Source organism: Ranitomeya variabilis, chromosome 5 (assembly GCF_051348905.1).
Source record: "Ranitomeya variabilis isolate aRanVar5 chromosome 5, aRanVar5.hap1, whole genome shotgun sequence".
Classification (NCBI taxonomy): Eukaryota; Metazoa; Chordata; class Amphibia; order Anura; family Dendrobatidae; genus Ranitomeya; species Ranitomeya variabilis.
The window spans coordinates 67,870,327-67,888,351 of NC_135236.1; the positions used below are offsets into that span (position 1 = coordinate 67,870,327).

General features: G+C 42.4%; 1 long non-coding RNA gene across 1 annotated transcript in view; it reads left to right on the forward strand.

Annotated features, from left to right (window-relative positions):
• LOC143774487 (uncharacterized) overlaps positions 1-18,025 on the forward strand; it is a 73,589-nt gene that overhangs the window by 44,825 nt on the left and 10,739 nt on the right. Inside the window, exon 3 of the long non-coding RNA XR_013215541.1 lies at positions 3,210-3,330. This is a non-coding gene — a long non-coding RNA (uncharacterized LOC143774487). The remainder of the gene's footprint in view (positions 1-3,209; positions 3,331-18,025) is intronic.

Genomic DNA, 18,025 nt, shown 5'->3' on the forward strand with positions numbered 1-18,025 from the left:
AGTGTTTTTAATCATCATGTCGTGTTTTTTTGTGTGCACATGTGTGTGTATTTTGTAGGTTTTTTGCCAATATAATAAATATCATTATCTCATACCATTTCAGAGGTGTTCCTATTCATGTGGGCATGATCTTCTTCTTCTTCTTTTTTGTACAGGAATGAAATAGGTTTCAGCAAAGGAGGCCAGTCTAACTAAACAGATTAAGGATAGGAAAGAGGTCTTTGCAGTCAACACAAAAAACTACAAATAACCACACAGAGTGTGCAAAAAGACCCCCGCACCGACTCACAGTGCGGTGGTGCCACTCTGCACCCCCAGAGCTTCCAACTAGCAAGGAAATATCATGGTTGCAAGCTGGACTAGAATTTAGCAAGAAAACAATGAGCAAAAAATAAACAAGCAGGAACTTAGCTTCTGCTGGAATAGACAGGTCCTCAGAAAGGTCCCAGAGAGATCTGAACCAATGCTAAGATATCGACAGCTGGCATACACTAACGATCTGAGTGGAGTTAAATAGCTAAGCCAGTCTAGCAACAAACGATGAGCAGGTGAGGAAGGCACCTAATGGCTAGTAGCTCCACTCACAGCCACCAGAGGGAGTTCACAGACAGAACTCGCCGAAGTACCATTCATGACCACAGGAGGGAGTTCGAGAACGGAACTCACAACACATAGCATGCAAATATGATAATTGAATTGCATTACTGCATTAGAAATATGAAAAATATGAAAAATAAAATATGAAAAATTGAGAAAGTTTAGCGCATAAATTGGCCAATTCATGTGTACCTAGAAGCCACGATAAGGCATTTCTGGTTTCCAGGGCCTATGGCTCTACAGTGTGCTGCCTTTTTGTTTGAGAGTATATGAGTTGGTGACTCTAGGTTCAGCACCTGTTCACACTTAGTCTATGTTTGGATGTGACGGTCAGTTTTTTGAAGTTTGTATTCATTAGCCTTCTGACTGAGCACTCCGCCTTTTAGCAACAAGTGTTTTTAATCCCAGCAGGACCACTACCCCTCCACAGAGATATAGATTTTAGTCTAACAGAGGATGTATGTCCCTATATACAGTGCCTACAAGTAGTATTCAACCCCCTGCAGATTTAGCAGGTTTACACATTTGGAATTAACTTGGCATTGTGACATTTGGACTGTAGATCAGCCTGGAAGTGTGAAATGCACTGCAGCAAAAAATAATGTTCTTTGTTTATTTTTTTTTTTAAATTGTGAAAAGTTTTTTCAGAGGGTCATTTATTATTCAACCCCTCAACCCCCCAGAATTCTGTTTGGTTCCCCTAAAGTATTAAGAAGTAGTTCAGGCACAAAGAACAATGAGTTTCACATGTTTGGATTAATTATCTCTTTTTCCAGCCTTTTCTGACTATTTAAGACCCTCCCCAAACTTGTGAACAGCACTCATACATGGTCAACATGGGAAAGACAAAGGAGCATTCCAAGGCCATCAGAGACAAGATCGTGGAGGGTCACAAGGCTGGCAAGGGGTACAAAACCCTTTCCAAGGAGTCGGGCCTACCTGTCTCCACTGTTGGGAGCATCATCCGGAAGTGGAAGGCTTATGGAACTACTGTTAGCCTTCCATGGCCTGGACAGCCTTTGAAAGTTTCCTCCTGTGCCGAGGCCAGGCTTGTCCGAAGAGTCAAGGCTAACCCAAGGACAACAAAGAAGGAGCTCCGGGAAGATCTCATGGCAGTGGGGACATTGGTTTCAGTCAATACCATAAGTAACGTACTCCACCGCAATGGTCTCCGTTCCAGACGAGCCCGTAAGGTACCTTTACTTTCAAAGCATCATGTCAAGGCTCGTCTACAGTTTGCTCATGATCACTTGGAGGACTCAGACTGACTGGTTCAAGGTTCTCTGGTCTGATGAGACCAAGATCGAGATCTTTGGTGCCAACCACACACGTGACGTTTGGAGACTGGATGGCACTGGATACGACCCCAAGAATACCATCCCTACAGTCAAGCATGGTGGTGGCAGCATCATGCTGTGGGGCTGTTTCTCAGCCAAGGGGCCTGGCCATCTGGTCCGCATCCATGGGAAGATGGATAGCACGGCCTACCTGGAGATTTTGGTCAAGAACCTCCGCTCCTCCATCAAGGATCTTAAGATGGGTCGTCATTTCATCTTCCAACAAGACAACGACCCAAAGCACACAGCCAAGAAAACCAAGGCCTGGTTCAAGAGGCAAAAAATCAAGGTGTTGCAGTGGCCTAGTCAGTCTCCTGACCTTAACCCAATTGAAAACTTGTGGAAGGAGCTCAAGATTAAAGTCCACATGAGACACCCAAAGAACCTAGATAACTTGGAGATCTGCATGGAGGAGTGGGCCAAGATAACTTCAGAGACCTGTGCCGGCCTGATCAGGTCTTATAAAAGACGATTATTATCTGTAATTGCAAACAAAGGTTATTCCACAAAATATTAAACCTAGGGGTTGAATAATAATTGACCCACACTTTTATGTTTAAAATTTATAAAAATTTAACTGAGCAACAAAACTTTTTGGTTTGTAAGATTTATGCATCTGTTAATAAATCCTGCTCTTGTTTGAAGTTTGAAGGCTCTAACTTATTTGCATCTTATTAAACCTGCTAAATCTGCAGGGGGTTGAATACTACTTGTAGGCACTGTAAATGAAGACTTTATTCTAAGTGAGGAAAGGCATTGTAGGCCCTGGAAACGAGAAATGCCTTATTGTGGCTTCCAGGTACACATGAATTGGCCAATTTATGCGCTAAACTTTCTCAATTTTTCATATTTAATTTTTCATATATTTCATATTTTTAATATTTCTAATGCAGTAATGCAATTCAATTTTCATATTTGCATGCTATGGTGCTACAGTGTGCTGCCTTTTTGTTTGAGATTATATGAGTTGTTGACTCTTGGTTCAGCACCTGTTCACACTTAGTCTATGTTTGGATGTAACGGTCAGTTTTTTTAAACTTTTGATACAGAGGCATATCCACCTTATATAGTTCAAAACTGTCCTTCAAGCCATCATCCACAGGTCAAGGAGAAGGTGTGATGAGATTAACACAGATTGTTTGAGTATTTAATCAATCTGCCAAGTTTGTCCTCCTCTGTTTGCAGGTCAACAAACTAGCTGGCCTGGTACAATGTGTAATTAACATATTAACAAACATCTATTGTTCACTTATCCTATGTCCCTGTCCTCCACAGATAACAGACAATAAGTTACAGCAAACATCAACTCAAGTGTCAACATTCAGACAATATGACAATAATCCATGTTTCTTGGCCAACCGAAGAAAGAAACACAAGTTTAATAGTCAACATAAAGGTAATAGCCTATGTCTCCTGGCTAACTGAAAATAGATGTCAGAATAATTAAAAATAAATGCTGTGTTTTCACAGCTCCCCCCCCCCCAAAAAAAAAAAAAATTCAAAATAGGTAGGCAATTTATACTGTTACATCATGCGAATTCGCACTACATTTCCCCTGTGGAGGTGCTACAGGGAATCTCAACTCTTCTAGGTTTCTACGCTGAGTACAAGGACTTTTTGTGATAAGTTTATAAGAGACACTTCTAACAGGTAGGCATTGTCAAAAGCAGAGGACATCTGCAATAAGAGGCCACTGGCTCCTGAAACACATTAGGTGATCATACACTTTTGACTAATTTTGGCTACACACACCAACTTCAGCAGGACATTTCCTTTGGAGATTTCAGAAAAGTGAAAAAAGGATTGAGCCTATTGAAATTTTCAATAAACCGAGGTGTCTGGCAGCGGCCACAGTGATGTGGTATGTGACCATCAAAACCAACGATTGACTGTAATGAAGAACACCTGATTAACCCCGTAACAAATTATGACGTACTACGACCACTGCTGTTAACCTGTTAAACCTCGATGTGAATCCGCGACAGCGGTATCAACAACGCACCGGCAAGGGAGCACGCCATTCTATCCCCTCATCGGCACTCCTGCTGCGTCATCGCGGGACGCCGATATAATGACATGACAGCCAGGGATCTGCTGATGACATCTGTGCCCATTACGGTACTCCTGTGAAAGCCAGCCCGTGCTTTGGCATTGCTGTATATAGCACAAGTGATCAGATAATCATAGGTTCAAGTCCCCTTAAGGGGACTAACAAATACTGTGAAAAATAAAAAAAAAATTTTTAGAAAAATATATAAAGATTAAATCACCCACTTTTCCCCCATTAAAAATTAATAAATTAAAAAAAAAAAAAGAAATACACATCTTTGATATCGCTGTGTTTGTAAAAGTCCGATCTATCAAAATATAAAATAAATTAATGAGATCGCTAAACTGCATAACGAGAAGAAAAAAATCAAAATCCCAGAATTGCTAATTTTTAGCTACTGCAACAACAGAAAAAAAATGTAATAATATCATATCTACCGCAAAATAATGTCAATAAAAACATCAGCTCAGTGTGCAAAAAAATAAGCTCCATATCCCAAAAATTGAAAGCATTGTGGCTAACAGAAAGTGGCATCACAAGCAATTTTTTATTTTTTTTTCAAATTTCTGATTTTTTTTGTTTTTACCATTTTAAACAAAACCTACACATGTTTGATGTCTGAGTAAATCGTACTGACCTGGAGAATCATATTGCCAGGACAGTTTTACCGTAACATCAATTATGTGAATAAAAATACCCCCAAAACAATTGCGGAATTGCACTTTTTATGCTATTTCACCACCATTTTTTAATTTTTTTTTCGCTTTCCAGTATATGATATAATAAAATGAAGGGTGTCATTCAAAAGTACAACTTGCTCCACAAAAACAAGCCAACAAATGGCTAAATTGATGAAAAAATAAAAAAAGTGATGGCTCTTGGAAAAAGGGGAGGAAAAAACAAAAACGAAAAAATGGAAAATTGCCCCGTCCTTAACCCCTTTCTGTCATTGGACGTACTATTCCGTCCATGTGGGGTGGGCCCTACTTCCCAGGGACGGAATAGTACATCCAGCGCGATCGGCCGCGCTCACGGGGGGAGCGCGGCCGATCGCGGCCGGGTGTCAGCTGACTATCGCAGCTGACATCCGGCACTATGTGCCAGGAGCGGTCACGGACCGCCCCCGGCACATTAACCCCCGGCACACTGCGATCAAACATGATCGCGGTGTGCCGGCGGTATAGGGAAGCATCGCGCAGGGAGGGGGCTCCCTGCGTGCTTCCCTGAGACCTCCTACCTCCTTCCTCGCTGCAGGTCCCGGATTCAAGATGGCCGCGGCATCCGGGTCCTGCAGGGAGGGAGGTGACTTACCGAGTGCCTGCTCAGAGCAGGCGCTGGTAAGCCTGCTGCACTCTAAGTGAGATCGTCGATCTGATAGAGTGCTGTGCACACTGTCAAATCACCGATCTGTAATGTCCCCCTCTGGGACAAAGTAAAAAAGTTAAAAGAAAATTCCACATGTGTAAAAAAAAAAAAAAATAATAAATTCCTAAATAAATAAATTAAAAAAAATGATTCCCATAAATACATTTCTTTATCTAAATAAAAAAATCAAACAATAAAAGTACACATATTTAGTATCGCCCTGTCCGTAACGACCCAACCTATAAAACTATATCACTAGTTAACCCCTTCAGTGAACACCGTAAAAAAAAAAAAAAAAAACGAGGCAAAAAACAAGGCTTTATTCTCATACCGCCAAACAAAAAGTGGAATAACACGCGATCAAAAAGACGGATATAAATAACCATGGTACCACTGAAAATGTCATCTTGTCCCGCAAAAAACGAGCCACAACACACCATCATCAGCAAAAAAATAAAAAAGTGATAGTCCTCAGAATAAAGCGATGCCAAAATAATTATTTTTTCTATAAAATAGCTTTTATCGTATAAAAGCCCCAAAACATAAAAAAATGATAGAAATGAGGTATCGCTGTAATCGTACTGACCCGAAGAATAAAACTGCTTTATCAATTTTACCAATCGCGGAACGGTATAAACGCCTCCCCCAAAAGAAATTAATGAATAGCTGGTTTTTGGTCATTCTGCCTCACAAAAATCGGAATAAAAAGCGATCAAAAAATCTCCCGTGCCCGAACATGTTACCAATAAAAACGTCAACTCGTCCCGCAAAAAACAAGACCTCACATGACTCTGTGGACTCAAATATGGAAAAATTATAGCTCTCAAAATGTGGTAACGCAAAAAATATTTTTTGCAATAAAAAGCGTCTTTCAGTGTGTGACGGCTGCCAATCATAAAAATCCGCTAAATAACCAGCTATAAAAGTAAATCAAACCCCCCTTCATCACCCGCTTAGTTAGGGAAAAATTAAAAAAATTTAAAAAATGTATTTATTTCCATTTTCCCATTAGGGTTAGGGCTAGGGTTAGGGTTAGGGTTAGGGCTAGGGTTGGGGCTATGGTTGGGGCTAGGGTTGGGGCTAGGGTTAGGGCTAGGGTTGGGGCTAGGGTTAAGGCTACATTTAGGGTTGGGGCTAAAGTTAGGGTTAGGGTTGGGGCTAAAGTTAGGGTTAGGGTTTGGATTACATTTACGGTTGGGAATAGGGTTGGGATTAGGGTTAGGGGTGTGTCTGGGTTAGAGGTGTGGTTAGGGTTACCGTTGGGATTAGGGTTAGGGGTGGGTTTGGATTAGGGTTTCAGTTATAATTGGGGGGTTTCCACTGTTCAGGCACATCAGGGGCTCTCCAAACGTGACATGGCGTCCGATTTCTATTCCAGCCAATTCTGTGTTGAAAAAGTAAAACAGTGCTCCTTCCCTTCCAAGCTCTCCCGTGCGCCCAAACAGGCGTTTACCCCAACATATGGGGTATCAGTGTACTCGGAACACATTGGAGAACAACTTTTGGGGTCCAATTTCTCCTGTTACCATTGGGAAAATACAAAACTGGGGGCTAAAAAATAATTTTGGGGGGAAATTTTTTTTTTATATATTTTCACGGCGCTGCGTTATAAACTGTAGTGAAACACTTGGGGGTTCAAAGTTCTCACAACACAACTAGATAAGTTCCTTGGGGGTCTAGTTTCCAATATTGGGTCACTTGTGGGGGGTTTCTACTGTTTAGGTACATTAGGGGCTCTGCAAACGCAATGTGACGCCTGCAGACCAATTCATCTAAGTCTGCATTGCAAATGATGCTTTTTCCCTTCCGAGCTCTGCCATGCGCTCAAACGGTGGTTCCCCCCCAGATATCAGGTATCACCGTACTCAGGACAAATTGGACAACAATATATAGGGTCCAATTTCTTCTGTTACCCTTGGAAAAATACAAAACTGGGGGCTAAAAAATAATTTTTGTGGAAAAAAAATTTTTGTTTTATTTTTACGGCTCTGCATTATAAACTTCTGTGAAGCACTTGGTGGGTCAAAGTGCTCACCACACCTCTAGATAAGTTCCTTAGGGGGTCTACTTTCCAAAATGGTGTCACTTGTGGGGGGGTTTCAATAGTTAGGCACATCAGTGGCTCTCCAAACGCAACATGGCGTCCCATCTCAATTCCTGTCAATTTTGCAGTGAAAAGTCAAACGGCGCTCCTTCCCTTCCGAGCTCTCCCATGCGCCCAAACAGTGGTTTACCCCCACATATTGGGTATCAGCGTACTCAGGACAAATTGTACAACAACTTTTGGGGTCCAATTTCTTCTCTTATAGTGTAGTATATCGTGGCACAGCTGTGAAGGTGCACAAAGAAGGTTCCCAACCAGTGATCATGTGTAAAGTAAACTTTGGCACTCAACTTATGATGAAATGAAATTTTAATGGCAGCCACTTGTACAAACGTTTCGGTCAGACATATAGACCTTCTTCAGTGTACTGCAGTGATATTGAAAAGCAAGAAACAAAAATATGTACAATCATACAAAGTAAACAAAGGAAAAAAAATAATGATAAATAAACATAAGGAGACTCATATATAATATATAATGTGCACCTATGGTGGTGGATGGGAGAGGGAATCGGATTCGGGAAAGGGAAAAGGGAAAAACAAGAGGAAATAAAGAAAGTAAGGGAAATATAGACAATAAAAGGGGTAATTATACCTGGTCTCTTAGAGACACTATTCATGTGTGGCCTGAGATCAGATTATGGTCCTATATATGGATCCTGAGGCAAAAATAAATCTTGTTTAGATGGACATGGTCCCCATAAAAATTGCCTAATATTGGGTACAATACTGACCTATGCATGAGCATGAGTAGATAAGCGATGATGAGGACTGTATACAAGGCTAGTACCCCTATTTATCTTGACAGGTCTAATAGTGGATAAATAAAATAAGTATTAGTTTATAATAGTACATAATGAAAACTTATACATCTGGCCTTGGTATTGCCAGGAAATAGTAATACTGACCAACAGCTTAATTTATGGTATGCTCCAGGAGTGGACACACGAGGTGCATATAGCCACAGAGTATAGGATAATGTAATCTCCAGGAGTGTGGGCTGTGGACAGATCAGGACCATGTATCAGATAATCGATAGGGTATACATACTGAGCAGGGTAAATGAAAAACACATACCCTGAAAAAGGGTCAGCAGCACGGATCCAAAGAGTGGACTGGGCTATAAAGTCCCTTGTCTGGAGAGAGAAGATGTACCGATTATATAGATGAAGTAGGACAGTGCTTTCAGGTGTGGAGCGCTGGCATTAAAAGATGTTCCTTACCAGGGGAGGCAGTGTTCCTGGTAAGGAACATCTTTTAATGCCAGGCTCATTAGACTGTCAGAATAGGACATTTAAAAAGGTGACACATTTATGACCACATCCACACAATGTATGTTAATAAAAGAACATTAAAATTGATAAAGCTTCCTGCATGCTTTCAAGGAAGGAATCAGACGGGTCTCTTTTTCACCTCTTAATCCTGGCTGCAGCAGGAGCCTCCCCCCTCTAACCTGATGATAACTACTCACATTTGTTTTTTGGCTAATTGTCACCTTTCAAGTCATTCACCAGTCAAATATCATATATAGGTCATCTAGAAATGATCTTTTCTTTTTCAGGAACAAAAGGACGTAGAGAAAGTATTAAATCGGAGAGTTCATTTTTTTGGTTTAGTGCTCTCTCAAATCCTTACAGAGAAGTTATCATCATCAAGAAGAAGAAGAAGAAGTTAAATACTAAATTGTGGGATCATTGAGTCATCGATTCATTCTCTATGGGACTGTTTCAGAAAACTGAAAACTATATTCGGCATTATCCGGCAGTCCCATGGAGAATGACTGCGCATGTTTGACTACGGCGATGAACGTGCTGGAGATTACATTATCCTATACTCTGTGGCTATATGCACCTCGTGTGTCCACTCCTGGAGCATACCATAAATTAAGCTGTTGGTCAGTATTACTATTTCCTGGCAATACCAAGGCCAGATGTATAAGTTTTCATTATGTACTATTATAAACTAATACTTATTTTATTTATCCACTATTAGACCTGTCAAGATAAATAGGGGTACTAGCCTTGTATACAGTCCTCATCATCGCTTATCTACTCATGCTCATGCATAGGTCAGTATTGTACCCAATATTAGGCAATTTTTATGGGGACCATGTCCATCTAAACAAGATTTATTTTTGCCTCAGGATCCATATATAGGACCATAATCTGATCTCAGGCCACACATGAATAGTGTCTCTAAGAGACCAGGTATAATTACCCCTTTTATTGTCTATATTTCCCTTACTTTCTTTATTTCCTCTTGTTTTTCCCTTTTCCCTTTCCCGAATCCGATTCCCTCTCCCATCCACCACCATAGGTGCACATTATATATTATATATGAGTCTCCTTATGTTTATTTATCATTATTTTTTTTCCTTTGTTTACTTTGTATGATTGTACATATTTTTGTTTCTTGCTTTTCAATATCACTGCAGTACACTGAAGAAGGTCTATATGTCTGACCGAAACGTTTGTACAAGTGGCTGCCATTAAAATTTCATTTCATCATAAGTTGAGTGCCAAAGTTTACTTTACACAATTTCTTCTCTTACCCTTGGGAAAATAAAAAATTGGGGGCGAAAAGATCATTTTTGTGAAAAAATATGATTTTTTATTTTTATGGTTCTGCATTATAAACTTCTGTGAAGCACTTGGTGGGTCAAAGTGCTCACCACACATCTAGATAAGTTCCTTAGGGGGTCTACTTTCCAAAATGGTGTCACTTGTGGGGGGTTTCAATGTTTTGGCACATCAGGGGCTCCCCAAACGCAACATGGCGTCCCATCTCAATTCCAGTTAATTTTGCATTGAAAAGTCAAATGGCGCTCCTTCCCTTCCAAGCTCTGCCATGCGCCCAAACAGTGGTTTACCCCCACATATGGCATATCAGCGTACTCGGGACAAATTGTATAACATCTTTTGTGGTCAATTTTCTCCTGTTACCCTTGGTAAAATAAAACAAATTGGAGCTGAAGTAAATTTTGTGTGAAAAAAAGTTAAATGTTCATTTTTATTTAAACATTCCAAAAATTCCTGTGAAACACCTGAAGGGTTAATAAACTTCTTGAATGTGGTTTTGAGCACCTTGAGGGGTGCAGTTTTTATAATGGTGTCACACTTGGGTACTTTCTATCATATAGACCCCTCAAAATGACTTCAAATGAGATGTGGTCCCTAAAAAAAAATGGTGTTGTAAAAATGAGAAATCGCTGGTCAACTTTTAACCCTTATAACTCCCTAACAAAAGAAAATTTTTGTTCCAAAATGGTGCTGATGTAAAGTAGACATGTGGGAAATGTTACTTTTTAAGTATTTTGTGTGACATATCACTGTGATTTATTTGCATAAAAATTCAAATTTGGAAAATTGCGAAATTTTCAAAATTTTCGCCAAATTTCCATTTTTTTCACAAATAAACGCAGGTAATATCAAAGAAATTTTACCACTATCATGAAGTACAATATGTCATGAAAAAACAGTGTCAGAATCACCAGGGTCCGTTGAAGCGTTCCAGAGTTATAACCTCATAAAGGGACAGTGGTCAGAATTGTAAAAATTGGCCCGGTCCATAACGTGCAAACCACCCTTGGGGGTGAAGGGGTTAAGGAGCTAAGGCATGTCTTCTATTTCAGGGTGTAAACACCGAACAAAAGTGATGGAGGATTTAAAGAGAATCTGTCAGCAGGTTTAGCTATGTAATCTGAAAGCAGCGCGATATTATAGCTGAGACCGATTCCAGCGATACACTCAGGACGAGCGGTGGATGCCGCGTCCGCACAGCACAGCACCGGCACCAAGTGCAGCCTGCTATTTATAGCTGTACCAGCCACAAGCAGAGGGATTAATCTCCTATTAGAACGTCAATCTGTGAAATACTCAGAGAGGTACATTGATGAAGGTCTAACCTGAGACCGAAACGTCAATATTGTATGTACTCTCTTTCAATTAAATCTCACCTTCATTTGACCACGTGTGTGCCAAGTTTATCCACAACGATTCCAGCGATGTGTCACTTGCTCGTCTGCTTGCTGTCATTTTGATGCAATCACTGCTTTCTCTGCTGCAGATGTATCAGAGCTCAGAATGCTGACCTCTGTATAGCCCTGCCCACTGCACTGATTGGCAGCTTTCTGTGTACACTGTGCATAGGCATAAAGCTGCCAATCAGTGGTGGGGGCATTGTTGGACTAGGAGGTATAAGACTTCTAATCCTGCAGTGATAATCTCTTGATGATAAAACACTAATTTTATTAAAACAGCAAAACAGCCTAGTAAGCGACACGTCACTGAAATCAGGGACTCTGCCCCTACATCATGCTGTTCTAACATTACATAGCAATGAACTATTGACATATTTCCCTTTAAAGAGGTCCTTAACTGTTGAAAAAGCCCTTGAAAATAAACTGATCACGTAGTGATCCCTGCAGTTTTTAAGTGTGCAGTTTCTCTGCAGCGCCACCACAGGTGAAACTAAGTATTGCACAATGCCCATTCAGATCAATAGCTTTCTGTAGAATATAGGAAAGGTCCTCCAGAGTATTGGACGCTCTTGAGAACCTCTCTGCACCAAGTGCTGAAGATACCAAGGACGTATTTCTATTTACCCCCCTAGCACATTGCTGAAAATTAAAATTGTTTTTGAATTCTGTTTTTTTTGTTTTTGTTTAATTATTCTATATTTTATGCAGCTATTCTTTGTATGATTTCTCTCAGACAACCCCTCTGGGGCTTTTGCGCCACAAAAGAGGAGGGTCTCCCTTTAAGGACCCTCTTCTATTACATAAATGTAGTTATACATGACTTAACGTGTCCATTAAAACCAATGTGTCGCCCCGTTATGTAAGGCCTGGCCCTTCTGCAATGTAAACAGGACTGGAAATAGTCACTTACAGCTATAATTATCATGCCGGAGGAACGAGCCGTAGCTTCCCCGTGAGCTGCTAATAGCCTGTTATTGTCATCGGCGGAGGTCGTGCTTCTGAGAATGGACTATATGTATAAAGTGGCAGCCAAAAGAAGAACGGTCAATCCGTCATGTGTAAAGTGTCAGCACAAAGCCGTCTACTAAGAGCACGGTGTACTTATCCATAATTAGTGCTCAGCAAAACATATGTATGTATAGTCTATGGCAACAGAGGTGATGGACAGCTCCAAACATCTCGTACGCTGCTGATCTCGAGGGACACTAATGGCTCCTCATGAGACCCAAATATGTAATATATCTTTCCTGTGCCGTTATCATCAGCGTGCTCGAAAAATATGTTCTAGTCCCCGCAGCTGTTCGACAGCTGCAACACATGCAGGGACTGACTGTTTGTTAGGCAATCCCTGCATGTGTTGAGGCTGTCGAACAGCCGCGGGGACTAGAACATATTTTTCGAGCACCCGAGCATGCTCAGATAATACCTCATCCCAGCACGTTCATCGCCGTAGTCAAACATGCGCAGTCATTCTCCATGGGACTGCCGGATAATGCCGAATATAGTTTTCAGTTTTCTGAAACAGTCCCATAGAGAATGAATCGATGACTCAATGATCCCACAATTTAGTATTTAACTTCTTCTTCTTCTTCTTGATGATGATAACTTCTCTGTAAGGATTTGAGAGAGCACTAAACCAAAAAAATGAACTCTCCGATTTAATACTTTCTCTACGTCCTTTTGTTCCTGAAAAAGAAAAGATCATTTCTAGATGACCTATATATGATATTTGACTGGTGAATGACTTGAAAGGTGACGATTAGCCAAAAAACAAATGTGAGTAGTTATCATCAGGTTAGAGGGGGGAGGCTCCTGCTGCAGCCAGGATTAAGAGGTGAAAAAGAGACCCGTCTGATTCCTTCCTTGAAAGCATGCAGGAAGCTTTATCAATTTTAATGTTCTTTTATTAACATACATTGTGTGGATGTGGTCATAAATGTGTCACCTTTTTAAATGTCCTATTCTGACAGTCTAATGAGCCTGCATTCCACCATCTCCATTGTTCTGTCCATCACTGTCACTGCAGTAAGGTGTGAAGAGTAATATCCTCTCTGCAAGTGCGGCTCCTTCTCTCTGGTGTCACCTCTAATCAATGTGCAAGAAGGCAACGATTTACATTTATATCGCATCTCCCATCTTCACAAGGTCACAACACACTTCACCGAAGTACTGAAGGACAACGGCTGAAGAGTCATCAACGGACAACTCCATAAAGTGATCAAATGAACCAGGAGATGATTCCATTAACTGCATCTTATAGGGATTGAGTAACAGAGGAGAGATTAGTGTTATATACTAGTCAGCTCCAGAGAAAAATAGCAAATTAGAGGACTGAGATAGATAATAGATAGATAGATAGATAGATAGATAGATAGATAGATAGATAATAGATAGATAGATGATAGATAATAGATAGATGATAGATAGATAATAGATAGATAGATAGATAATAGATAGATAGATAGATAGATAGATAGATAATAGATAGATGATAGTGAAATAGATAGATAGATAATAGATAGATAGATAGATAGATAGATGATAGATAGATAGATAGATGATAAATAGATAGATAGCGATAGATAGATAAATAGATAAATAGATAATAGATAGATAAATAATAGAGAGCTCATAGATAGTGATGAGCAAATATACTCGTTACTCGAGATTTCCGGAGCACGCTCGGGGGTCCTCAGAATATTTTTTAGTGCTCGGAGATTTAGTTTTTCTTGCCGCAGCTGAATGATTTACATCTGATAGCCAGCATAAGTACATGTGGGGATTCCCTAGCAACCAGGCAACCCCCACATGTACTTATGCTGGCTAACAGATGTAAATCGCTCAGCTGCGGCAAGAAAAACTAAATCTCCGAGTTACTTTCTGCTACTTTCACACTTCCGTCTTTTTTCCTCCGTGGCAATCCATCGTTATGGGCAAAAAACGGATCCTGCAAATGTGCTTGCAGGATGCGTTTTTTGCCCATAGACTTGTATTCGCGACGGATCCATCGTGTTTTGGCGGACGTGACGCACAAAAAAAGTTCGCCCCCTCCTCCCCGCTCATCACAATGGGCAGCGGATGCGTTGTAAAACTTCATCCGCTGCCCATGTTGTGCTAAATTTAGCACAACGTCCGTCGGTACGTCGGGCCCACGGTTTGCGACGGCCCCGTACTGACGGATGTGTGAAAGTAGCCTAAAGGTACCTTCACACTGAACAACTTAACAACGATAACGATCCGTGATGTTGCAGCATCCTGGATAGCGATATCGTTGTGTTTGACACGCAGCAGCGATCAGGATCCTGCTGTGACATCGTTGGTCGGAGCTAGAAGGCCAGCACCTTATTTCGTCGCTGGATCACCCGCTGACATTGCTGGATCGGTGTGTGTGACACCGATCCAGCGATGTCTTCACTGGTAACCAGGGTAAACATCGGGTTACTAAGCGCAGGGCCGCGCTTAGTAACCCGATATTTACCCTGGTTACCATTGTAAAAGTAAAAAAAAACCACTACATACTCACCTTCTGATGTCTGTCACGTTCCCCGGCGTCCGCGCTGCTGCTCAGAGCTTCCTGCACTGAATGTGTCAGTGCCGGCCGTAAAGCAAAGCACAGCGGTGACGTCACCGCTCTGCTTTAGGGCCGGCGCTTAGGGTACTGTCACACTAAACGATTTACCAACGATCACGACCAGCGATACGACCTGGCCGTGATCGTTGGTAAGTGATTGTGTGGTCGCTGGGGAGCTGTCACACAGACCGCTCTCCAGCGACCAACGATGCCGAAGTCCCCGGGTAACCAGGGTAAACATCGGGTTACTAAGCGCAGGGCCGCGCTTAGTAACCCGATGTTTACCGTGGTTACCAGCGTAAAAGTAAAAAAAACAAAACAGTACATACTTACATTCCGGTGTCTGTCCCCCGGCGTTCTGCTTCTCTGCACTGTGTCTGCCAGCCGGAAAGTGAAAGCAGATCACAGCGGTGACGTCACCGCTGTGCTCGCTTTCCGGCCGGCCGGCGCTCACAGTGCAGAGAAGCAGAACGCCGGGGGACAGACACCGGAATGTAAGTATGTACTGTTTGTTTTTTTTTACTTTTATGCTGGTAACCACGGTAAACATCGGGTTACTAAGCGCGGCCCTGCGCTTAGTAACCCGATGTTTACCCTGGTTATAAGCGAACGCATCGCTGGATCGCTGTCACACACAACGATCCAGCGATGACAGCGGGAGATCCAGCGACGAAAGAAAGTTCCAAACGATCTGCTACGACGTACGATTCTCAGCAGGATCCCTGATCGCTGCTGCGTGTCAGACACAGCGATATCGTATGGATATCGCTGGAACGTCACGGATCGTACCGTCATAGCGATCAAAGTGCCACTGTGTGACAGTACCCTTACACAGTGCAGGGAAGCGGACGCCGGGGGACGCGACAGGCACCGGAATGTAAGTATGTAGTGTTTGGTTTTTTTTACATTTACACTGGTAACCAGGGTAAACATCGGGTTACTAAGCGCGGCCCTGCGCTTAGTAACCCGATGTTTACCCTGGTTACCCGGGGACTTCGGCATTGTTGGTCGCTGGAGAGCTGTCTGTGTGACAGCTCTCCAGCGACCACACAACGACGAAACAGCGACGTTGCAGCGATCGGCATCGTTGTCTATATCGCTGCAGCGTCGCTTAATGTGACGGTACCTTAAGTTTATTACTTGTTGTCTGAGGAATGTTCCGCCGCACGACCAGCTCTACCCTCTCCTACTGTATCCTCACCCATCCCCTGTAGACTGTGAGCCCTCGCAGGCAGGGTCCTCTCTCCCTCTGTACTTGTGTGTGCCTTGTATTGATGTGCTCGATGAGAGACAAGTCCAGAGACCCTGCAGGCCTTGGTAGCACATTTAGGCTAAGCAGGCTGCTCACACTAGCAACATGAGGCATGGTTTTGTTGTGTTGCAAAACGGCTCCTTGGACACTTTCAAATTCTGTCATGAAGGCCTCTCCATGGCACTACCCTTGTGGTCTCCAGACCAATCTCTGTCTAACATTGCTTTTAAGACAGAAACAGGACTCATCCCTGAAGAGGAAAGAACTCCATTTCAGCCTTATTGTTGCCTTTCTCTGCACGATTTGAGCCTTTGGAAGCAGTGGTGTGAGGTCAATGGAGCACCTCTAGATGGTCTTCTGGCTTGTAGCCCAATGTCGTGCAAACCCCTTTTGATAGTTTTTGTAGACAATTGTTGGATGCCTTAGGCTTGGTATGAGACATTTAATATCACTTGAAGCACAGAATGAATCACTACATGCTATTCTTTGAGTCTGATGAGACCATGTGGGCAATGCCACAGAAGTGTCACATAGTGACTAGGTATGCTGGGTGCCTACCTGACCCCTCAAACTAGGGGAGCCCTTGTCTATCCCTGTCCCCTGGATTACTCCGGAAGGTGGAGACACTAGGGTCACTTAAGGTACCGTTACACTTAGCGATTTACCAACGATCACGACCAGCGATACGACCTGGCCGTGATCGTTGGTAAGTCGTTGTGTGGTCGCTGGAGAGCTGTCACACAGACAACTCTCCAGCGACCAACGATGCCGAGGTCCCCGGGTAACCAGGGTAAACATCGGGTTACTAAGCGCAGGGCCGCGCTTAGTAACCCGATGTTTACCCTGGTTACCATTGTAAATGTAAAAAAAAAAAAAACACTACATACTTCCATTCCGGTGTCTGTCACATCCCTCGCCGTCAGCTTCCCGCACTAACTGTGTCAGCGCCGGCCGTAAAGCACAGCACAGCTGTTATGATCTGGTGAACTTGGAGCCGCATGAGAGACTTTCTCAGGAGTAGGTGGTACCTGTACTGACCGCAAACCCTAAACTAACACCGCAACTAGAAGTAGCCATGGGATGTACCTAACGCGTCCTAGACATCTCGACACAGCCGGAGGACTAAATACCCTATAGATGGAAATGGAAATTCTATCTTGCCTCAGAGCAGAACCCCAAAGGACAGGCAGCCCCCCACAAATATTGACTGTGAGTAGAAGAGGAAAGACACACGCAGGCAGAAAAACAGGATTTAGCAAAAGAGGCACTTCTAGCTAAATAGAAAAGGATAGGACAGAATTCTAAGCGGTCAGTATTAAAATCCTAAAAATATCCACAGCAGATAATACAAATATTCCACATCTAACTAAAGACATAGAAAGTATATCTGCATCTCCTGAGAATCCAGCATGACTGAAAAATCCAAACAAAGTCTAAGCTGGACAAAAACACAATAAATTGCACTGAATTGCAAAGCACACTGCATGTGTGCACAGAGACGAAAAACCAGAAACTTATCTTAGATGAATTGGCAGCAGGGCATGAGGAGCCAGAGAGAGATGCAATCCCTCCAAGTACAATGGACAACTGGCACTGACTCATGGAGCCTGCACACCTAAATACCTAATAGAGCTGCAATCAGCAGAAACACCTGCCCGGATTACAACCCCAAGACAACTGCACTACCACCAACAACCACCGGAGGGAGCCCAAGAGCAGAATTCACAACAGTACCCCCCCCTTGAAGAGGGGTCACCGAACCCTCACCAGA